The sequence below is a fragment of the Rana temporaria genome, chromosome 9 (genome assembly GCF_905171775.1).
Source record: "Rana temporaria chromosome 9, aRanTem1.1, whole genome shotgun sequence".
Taxonomy (NCBI): Eukaryota; Metazoa; Chordata; class Amphibia; order Anura; family Ranidae; genus Rana; species Rana temporaria.
The window spans coordinates 80,897,420-80,906,702 of NC_053497.1; positions in this window are offsets into that span (position 1 = coordinate 80,897,420).

Consider the following 9,283-nt stretch of genomic DNA (forward strand, 5'->3'; position numbering starts at 1 on the left):
TTCCCCCCCGCAATGAGTCGCTGACTGCAGCGGCGCATGCGCAGGGGGGCGGTTCCTTAGCTAAAGGCCCGGCCGCCGGACCTTGCCGGAAAGAAGTCTCCCGCGCGCATGCACGGGAGTGACGACAATGCCGCTCCAGACACTCACAGCGCCGGAGCGGCGATACCTAGAAGACACCCCGAGGCAAGATGACATCTCCCTCGGTGTAGACCAGGTAAGTTCCCCACGCCTCGTTCCAAGGTAAGTATTTCATAATGAGCTAGTATGCGGTTCATACTAGCTCATTATGCCTTTCAGGTATGTATGATAAAAAGCTAATGCGGGTTTACTACTGCTTTAATCATTACCATCCATATTATTAAAGCGGAGGTTGTGCGGCAAATCAATTTTTTTTTTTTAATGCAATGGCTTTTAACATTAGAAAGTAATACTCACAAGTTTTGTGACTGCAAACACCCCCTGTCCGTTTTCGTGCAAAAGAGTAAGTTATAAAAAATCGATCTAGGCATTTCCCATTTTGCTTGTGGGCATTGTGAAGCCCACAAGCACTGACTTCCTGGAAGCGGTGAATGCTCATCTCCCGGCATTCACCGCTCTATCTTGAGCATGAGCAGTGTTGACGGTGAGCAGCGCCGTCAACACTTCATGCGCGGCATCATTGAAAGTGCACGCCCCGTTGTGATGGCATTCGATATTCACCTGCATGCCCTTCTCTAAAATGCCGATTTCAGCTACGCCGGCGTCACGCTTCGCTTCTTACTAGAAAATCTTGTGGGATCACGAAGGAGGCCGTTTGCGTTGTTTCTTGGGAAGCACGACACTGTGCTCCCAGTACACACTGCGTAAACTCCCAGACAACACTACGGCGCTGGGGAGACGCCTACTCCCGCGGGAGGGAAACCCGGAAATTCTTAATTAGGTATTTAAATGTCAAAATAAAAAATCTTTGCCCAATTGTCTATCTAGGTTGTGATTTGGGTGAACCTCCGCTTTAATATGCAGGGTCCTCTGTAAGCACAGCATATTCCCCACTTTCTACACCCAAGTCATTAAAGAAGTTTTCTTCTTGGCATGTAAGTGTACTTTTGTTGAGGAAAAAAAACATTCCCCTCTAGGTGATCTATGTACATTGCAAGGATTATAACAACCTTCCAAAGCTTCCCCAGAAAACTGATAGTCACTTCAGTTCAAAAAGAACGCCTCTTCTATAACAATGGAGAATCCTTTCCCTCAGAAAATACGCATCTTCAATTCCTTGGCATATAAAAGTTAAGGTACCCTTACCAGCTTTCGTTGACCCACAGCTCACCATATGGTGGGTAGGTCCTCAAGGCTTATATATGCTGGCCGTCCTTCAGTTGCACCAATAGGTCGATGGATATCCCAATTCCGATGTTCCGGATGGATCCCAGGAGGAAAGTAGGTAACAGCAGCCAGAGGAACGTCACATAAGATGATAAGGAGGAGGAACTCCCGATTTCATAGGTGATATGAGAAAAGAGGGAAAAAACACCTCCTCATAGTGTAGAAATTTATTTAAAATTCTTGATCAAAGAATGTTTATAACAAACACAAGGAGATAGTCCAAATCTCATAAAAATGAAGTACACAGCAGGAAAATCGTCCACAGTTTAAAAAAGTAAAATTGTAAAAGGACCCAAACGATAAAGACACTCGTTCACCACGGCACATCAAAAGGAAAAATCCACAGCAGGCAGATAACATGAACTGGCACAGTATTGGTAATATGGATCAGACTTTTAACCGACCGGTTTCGTCTCCACAGACATCAACAGGGTTATAGAGCTGACCCACACATCTACCTGCGCCTATATATAGCCCTATGATTAGCTTACCTGTGATCTACACCTGACACTCTGTTCCCCTCGGGCGTGCGTTTCACTCACTGCTATTTCCTCTTCCTGCGTTCCAACCACCGGAAGTGGAACAAGAACGCGGCTGAGGATACCAATCGCAGTGCTGCGATGTATGACGTCATCTCCTCCCGTCCCACATGGCAACCTCTGTCCAATGTGAGGATGCGGGACAAGGGAATTGTTCCGCCCCCACCTGACAGCGAATCAGGGTCACAGACTGAACATCCATGAAACAACTCGCTGAGGGGGCTGGCGGTGATGCGCGCATAGTCAATTGGCCACGACGGTATGCGTGTCAGCTGACGTCGGGCGTGATGACGTATGCGTTCCATCTAACGCATCCCAGGGGAATCATTGATGAATGAGAGGCATGAGCTACAACTATAGACCTCTGTAGTGAAAACGATTCTTAAGCAATAAATATAATGCATAAGGTCCCCGGGATAGTGTATACAGATTGATCACAGGTAATATGCATCCCCAATAAATTGGTTAATACAAGCAATCATATTTGTATTAGATGTATGGTAATTTGTCATAAACATCCTCTATATATAAAAAATATAATAAATAAACACAAAGAAGGAGATAATAATGTATACTAATAAATAACCAGGATGGAGATTCATGATTGATTTATGAATGAGTTCACGTCCCACTCCACGTTAAGGCCGTGGGGCGTATAACTCTTTAGCTGGTATATCCAGTATACCTCTAACTTAGATACACCACGCGTACCTGGTTCACCTCTCCAATGAGGTACAAAGTGGTCTATAATTTGGAACAAAGTTCCCTCGACCTTCTTATTGTGGTGTTCCAAGTAGTGTCTTGGCACAGTGTGTTTAGGGTACCCCGCCAAAATCTTGGCAATATGTTCACCTGCCCTTGTGGAAAAGTTCCGTATGGTACGCCCCACGTACTGTTTTCCACAAGGGCAGGTGAGAAGGTAGACAACATACCGAGTAGCACATGTTGAAAATTGTTTAATGGGGAATTCAACCCCTGTAACAGTGGATCTAAAATTAATAGATTTCTTCTTGGTAATGTTGTATGTACACACCTTACACCTCCTGCATGGGTGATAACCCTTAGAGAGAGGGAAAAAAATGGGTTTGACTGGGGGGTCTGGAACATTTGGCGCGATCTGATTTCTCATTGACATTGCCCCTCGATATATTACAGATGCACTATTAGGCAGAGTAGGTCCTAAGGTGGGATCGCTCCTTAATACGTTCCAATGTTTTTGGATGATTGACCTAATCTGCCTATATTGCATAGAAAATGCAGTGAAAAAAGAGTTCCTAAACCTACTATCCTGTACCGTTTTGACTTTCTCTCGTGTCAGGGTGGCCCTATCAATCATTGAAATTCTTTCAATTTCATCCTGGATAAGATTCTCTGAGTATCCTTTATCTACAAAGCGATTCTTGAGAATCTTTGCTTGTTCTTTAAAGTCTGCCACATCAGAGCAATTCCGTCTAATCCGCAGAATTTGACTGCGTGGAACAGACTTCAGCCAGGAGGGGTGATGACAACTGTCAACTGGGATAAACCCGTTACGGTCGGTTTGTTTAAAGTGGGTTTTGGTTTGTAAACTGTTATTTTGTACAAAAATTTCAAGATCCAGAAAATTTATTTTAGAAGTGCTAGCCTCATATGTTAAGTTGATTCCAACCTGATTATCATTAAGATGACTCATGAAGGACTCCAACGACCCAAGGTCACCACGCCATAGGAGGAGGATGTCATCTATGTACCGCGCCCAGAGAACTATCTCCGGTCGGGCGGCAACACAGACGACATCCTCCTCCCATTTGGCCATGAAAATGTTTGCGAGACTGGGGGCAAATTTAGCCCCCATCGCAACTCCCTTGTGTTGTAAATAAAAATCCCCCGCATGCCAAAAATAATTATGCGTAGTCGCAAATCTGAGGAGATCCATTATAAACAATCTTTGCAGAATAGGGAGATCAGATGACCTATTGAGAAAACATTCCACCGCTTGGAAGCCTAAGTGATGGGCTATACTGGTGTAGAGTGAAGCCACATCAGCTGTGACAAGAATAATGTCACTAGTGTATATCACTTCCTCAAGTTTGGCAATAGTGTGCCTGGTGTCCTTGAGGTAGGAGGGAATGTTTTTCACTATGGGTTGGAGATGGAAATCAATGTATTTCCCCAATCTGGAGGTGACAGAGTTAATACCACTGATGATTGGTCTTCCTGGGGGACATGTGCTATGTTTGTGAATTTTTGGCAAGTAGTATATAACAGGGATACGTGGTACCCTAGGTATCAAGAAGCATCGTTCCTTGTTGTTAAGGATGCCTCTCTGTACTCCCTTCTCCACCAATTTCTTTAAGGAGTGGGTATAGCTGCTGGTAGGATTAGATGGTAACCTAACATAGGTCACATCATCCTCCAGTAGTCTTGACATCTCTGCGTTATAGGCAGATTTGTCAAGAACTACTATGCCCCCACCCTTATCAGCAGGGCGTATAACAAGGTCCTTTCTCTCACATAGGGATTTCAAGCCATTCTTAATATTGGGATCAGAATAAAACCTTTTTAAAGGTAATTCTTCTAGGTCCTTCAAAACCAGGTCTTTAAAGACTTTGATACTCGGTGCCAAAGGACAGGGAGGGTTAAAAAGGGAAGGGTTCGATAGACCCGTATGTTTAAAACCCGTTGTGTCCTCCGCAAGATTTGGTCTAGTTGGATTGGAAATGAAGTATCTTTGGATACTCAATTTTCTCGTAAATTTTTGTACGTCTATAAAGGTCTGAAATTTGTTAAGTCCCTTCGGAGGAACAAACTTCAGGCCTTTATCTAGAACTATTCTTTCAGCATCATTAAAGGTAGAGGTGCTTAAATTAAACACCCCAGTACCTGTTATGTTCTCGGCCTTTTTCTTCCGGGCGCGCCGCCCCCCTCTCGACCCCCGTTTGGTTCTCCCCCTTTGGGATGGTTGCCCTGTCCCTTGTGAAAATCCCCCGATTGGGTGTAATTAGGTTGAACCTGATTATAATTGTAGGGTGGTCTATCAAAATGATCCTCCTCTCTTTCTAAATATCCATAATAGGGGTCATAATGTCTGGGTGGGTAGTCCTTCCTAGGTGTGTATGGTCCACCCCCACCCCTGCCCGGTGTTCCATATCCCCTTGGAGGGTGATAATAGGATTCATTCCTTCTCCGAGGTGAATGATCATTAGTATGATGTTCACGGGATGGGTCTCTTGAGCGGTGTGAACCCCTTCTCGGGCCTTTACCTTTCCCCTTAGTCCTTGGGGGAGGACCCCCTTGGGACCGATTAGGGGTTCGAGGACCGGAATAATAACTATAACCAATATCTCTATTGGGGGGACCCGATGAGGGTATAGACTGAGAAAAAGTGAGAACTTTAGCCTCATTCGTAGATGGTTGGGAAACATCCATTTCCACACTTGAGGGGCCTATACCCACCCCAGTGTTCTCCTTATTCTGCCAACTAAAAATCGAATGGGATCCGTAGTCAGCAGAATCTCTTGTGTATTTTTTCTGTTTTTTATGTTTCTGTTCCCGCTCCTCTTTCTCCAGATGAATTTTCAAACTGGCAGATAAGGTGATGTACTCCGTGGTGGTTTTAAAGGGAATAAGTTTCTCCTTAATTTCTTTGATTTCTCTATCTAAATTGGACAGTCGGGTCTTTTTCCTATCGATTAAAAAATTTAAAAGGGATACCCCTTTAAGGTTAAAAAACTGGTACCAGGACTCAAGATCGGGATCTCCCTGTTGGGGGTGTACATCCCATCTTAACCCTCTAGGGACCATGTTCTCCTTAACGTATTGCTCCAGGAACGCCATGTCCCATTGGAGGTGGAGTTCCGAAGTCATTATGTTCTTAAGTCTCATAAAGAGACCACCCGTTTCTGAGTCTGTTTTCAGAACAGTGAATACACCTTCAGTGTTAAGAGTGCGACTAGTACGATAGTCGAACACATCCATTGTTGTATGGCAGCAATATATAAAAATCCAAGTGCAAAAAAGTATATATATAAAATTATATTGCGCTAAACAAATCTAAGTGTATATATAGTGTGAATAGGCAGCCAACATACCAGTGGATAAGTGTAAACAGAAAAAAAGGAAATAAATGTAGCGCCAACACTATAAAGAAAAAAAGTAACCACTGAATGGTTATGAGGATGTGACCTCTATAGTGAGAATAGTATTAAGAAGACAAAATCTTATAGATTGATCTTAATAAATACCAGAGCTAGATTTAACTCTGAGTGCTAAAATATACTTAAGTGGCATATAAAAGCATACAAAAGAAAATTCTTATGTAATAAATGATTGTAAGTGTAATTAAACACAAAAAACACAAATAAACGTTCTGAAAAATCAGAAGGGGGGGGGGGGAAGGGAAAAAAAATGGGGCACTTCCAAAGCTTCCCCAGAAAACTGATAGTCACTTCAGTTCAAAAAGAACGCCTCTTCTATAACAATGGAGAATCCTTTCCCTCAGAAAATACGCATCTTCAATTCCTTGGCATATAAAAGTTAAGGTACCCTTACCAGCTTTCGTTGACCCACAGCTCACCATATGGTGGGTAGGTCCTCAAGGCTTATATATGCTGGCCGTCCTTCAGTTGCACCAATAGGTCGATGGATATCCCAATTCCGATGTTCCGGATGGATCCCAGGAGGAAAGTAGGTAACAGCAGCCAGAGGAACGTCACATAAGATGATAAGGAGGAGGAACTCCCGATTTCATAGGTGATATGAGAAAAGAGGGAAAAAACACCTCCTCATAGTGTAGAAATTTATTTAAAATTCTTGATCAAAGAATGTTTATAACAAACACAAGGAGATAGTCCAAATCTCATAAAAATGAAGTACACAGCAGGAAAATCGTCCACAGTTTAAAAAAGTAAAATTGTAAAAGGACCCAAACGATAAAGACACTCGTTCACCACGGCACATCAAAAGGAAAAATCCACAGCAGGCAGATAACATGAACTGGCACAGTATTGGTAATATGGATCAGACTTTTAACCGACCGGTTTCGTCTCCACAGACATCAACAGGGTTATAGAGCTGACCCACACATCTACCTGCGCCTATATATAGCCCTATGATTAGCTTACCTGTGATCTACACCTGACACTCTGTTCCCCTCGGGCGTGCGTTTCACTCACTGCTATTTCCTCTTCCTGCGTTCCAACCACCGGAAGTGGAACAAGAACGCGGCTGAGGATACCAATCGCAGTGCTGCGATGTATGACGTCATCTCCTCCCGTCCCACATGGCAACCTCTGTCCAATGTGAGGATGCGGGACAAGGGAATTGTTCCGCCCCCACCTGACAGCGAATCAGGGTCACAGACTGAACATCCATGAAACAACTCGCTGAGGGGGCTGGCGGTGATGCGCGCATAGTCAATTGGCCACGACGGTATGCGTGTCAGCTGACGTCGGGCGTGATGACGTATGCGTTCCATCTAACGCATCCCAGGGGAATCATTGATGATTACCAATCATTGATGATTACCATCTAATCCTACCAGCAGCTATACCCACTCCTTAAAGAAATTGGTGGAGAAGGGAGTACAGAGAGGCATCCTTAACAACAAGGAACGATGCTTCTTGATACCTAGGGTACCACGTATCCCTGTTATATACTACTTGCCAAAAATTCACAAACATAGCACATGTCCCCCAGGAAGACCAATCATCAGTGGTATTAACTCTGTCACCTCCAGATTGGGGAAATACATTGATTTCCATCTCCAACCCATAGTGAAAAACATTCCCTCCTACCTCAAGGACACCAGGCACACTATTGCCAAACTTGAGGAAGTGATATACACTAGTGACATTATTCTTGTCACAGCTGATGTGGCTTCACTCTACACCAGTATAGCCCATCACTTAGGCTTCCAAGCGGTGGAATGTTTTCTCAATAGGTCATCTGATCTCCCTATTCTGCAAAGATTGTTTATAATGGATCTCCTCAGATTTGCGACTACGCATAATTATTTTTGGCATGCGGGGGATTTTTATTTACAACACAAGGGAGTTGCGATGGGGGCTAAATTTGCCCCCAGTCTCGCAAACATTTTCATGGCCAAATGGGAGGAGGATGTCGTCTGTGTTGCCGCCCGACCGGAGATAGTTCTCTGGGCGCGGTACATAGATGACATCCTCCTCCTATGGCGTGGTGACCTTGGGTCGTTGGAGTCCTTCATGAGTCATCTTAATGATAATCAGGTTGGAATCAACTTAACATATGAGGCTAGCACTTCTAAAATAAATTTTCTGGATCTTGAAATTTTTGTACAAAATAACAGTTTACAAACCAAAACCCACTTTAAACAAACCGACCGTAACGGGTTTATCCCAGTTGACAGTTGTCATCACCCCTCCTGGCTGAAGTCTGTTCCACGCAGTCAAATTCTGCGGATTAGACGGAATTGCTCTGATGTGGCAGACTTTAAAGAACAAGCAAAGATTCTCAAGAATCGCTTTGTAGATAAAGGATACTCAGAGAATCTTATCCAGGATGAAATTGAAAGAATTTCAATGATTGATAGGGCCACCCTGACACGAGAGAAAGTCAAAACGGTACAGGATAGTAGGTTTAGGAACTCTTTTTTCACTGCATTTTCTATGCAATATAGGCAGATTAGGTCAATCATCCAAAAACATTGGAACGTATTAAGGAGCGATCCCACCTTAGGACCTACTCTGCCTAATAGTGCATCTGTAATATATCGAGGGGCAATGTCAATGAGAAATCAGATCGCGCCAAATGTTCCAGACCCCCCAGTCAAACCCATTTTTTTCCCTCTCTCTAAGGGTTATCACCCATGCAGGAGGTGTAAGGTGTGTACATACAACATTACCAAGAAGAAATCTATTAATTTTAGATCCACTGTTACAGGGGTTGAATTCCCCATTAAACAATTTTCAACATGTGCTACTCGGTATGTTGTCTACCTTCTCACCTGCCCTTGTGGAAAACAGTACGTGGGGCGTACCATACGGAACTTTTCCACAAGGGCAGGTGAACATATTGCCAAGATTTTGGCGGGGTACCCTAAACACACTGTGCCAAGACACTACTTGGAACACCACAATAAGAAGGTCGAGGGAACTTTGTTCCAAATTATAGACCACTTTGTACCTCATTGGAGAGGTGAACCAGGTACGCGTGGTGTATCTAAGTTAGAGGTATACTGGATATACCAGCTAAAGAGTTATACGCCCCACGGCCTTAACGTGGAGTGGGACGTGAACTCATTCATAAATCAATCATGAATCTCCATCCTGGTTATTTATTAGTATACATTATTATCTCCTTCTTTGTGTTTATTTATTATATTTTTTATATATAGAGGATGTTTATGACAAATTACCATACAT